The sequence below is a fragment of the Chenopodium album genome, chromosome 1, assembly GCF_948465745.1.
Source record: "Chenopodium album chromosome 1, dcCheAlbu1.1, whole genome shotgun sequence".
In the NCBI taxonomy this organism is placed as follows: Eukaryota; Viridiplantae; Streptophyta; class Magnoliopsida; order Caryophyllales; family Amaranthaceae; genus Chenopodium; species Chenopodium album.
In genome coordinates this window covers 74,025,035-74,026,143 of record NC_137834.1, presented here as the reverse complement: position 1 = coordinate 74,026,143, position 1,109 = coordinate 74,025,035, and positions in this window count along the sequence as shown.

Genomic DNA, 1,109 nt, shown 5'->3' with positions numbered 1-1,109 from the left:
ACAAATTTGAATAACAAAAGAATAACGACTTTTGCAATGTAATTCCTACGTGATTAATGCTTGTAAATAAAATCAACTAACTTAGTTTTTAGGAGCCACGTTGCATATATTGTTTGGTAGTGAAATTGTGAAAAGGGAAGAGCTAGTAGAGGTTGTAGATAGTGATTCCCCCCCTGAAGGCAATGTTATTTTAGTACCCTCGCTCCCGAACTCATTTCTGGTACACGTAGACCGATTTGGGCATGGGTAAACTTACGATTCGTGCTAAATATTTCTTGAACTCTACTTTAGAGAAAGGCATGAACGAGGTTTATGAGTTTTCCTAAAACTCATTAGCGACTCCTACTTGTTTCTTATAAAAAAGCGTGATGATAAGATCAATTCTAATTCAAGGTCCCCCAAACATCCAGGAATTCAAATCCTAATACACCCTAATAAGTGTAAATTCTAGGCTTTTAAAGGGCCATGTGCATTTAAGGAGAAGGATCCCCTACGATGGGAACACCCTCCTTACAGTGGCGACTCCATTGGGGACTTAGAGGTTACAAGATTAGTTATTAGTTATGGTTCAAGGTTTCCAACACTAGGTTACCTATGGTTTGTAACGAGAACTAACTTGGATAATCTCTAGTTAAAGAGCGAGACTTGAACACATAATATCTTCCTTTTTCACAAAAGTAAAAGCCAAACAAGCAACATTGCATCATGCATAATCATAGCACACTTTAACCATTGGGGATTGGCTCATTGGCTAGGGGTTGCCAATACTAGACTTCTATCCCGAAATCAATAACAATCATCCCACTTATATCGCCAACAAAATGTTAGGAGGGCTATGTCATGGGTCAACACGTTGAGTGATTGATTTGGGCATCGTCCCTTAAGATATGATACCTTTGGACACCCAAGCCTTGACCTTAGAATAGCATTGTATGCTTTGATAGTCTCTTTTATGTGCTTATGTGACTACATGAATATGTGCTTACTATGTTCTTCGTGTCTAATCTAATTAATTCCAACTTGTGACCTAGAGATATTAAATAAAAAAAATCGCAAAAAATGTTGTTCGAAAAAAAAAAGATTGCACTTCGGTTTTCGCAAAAAAAAAA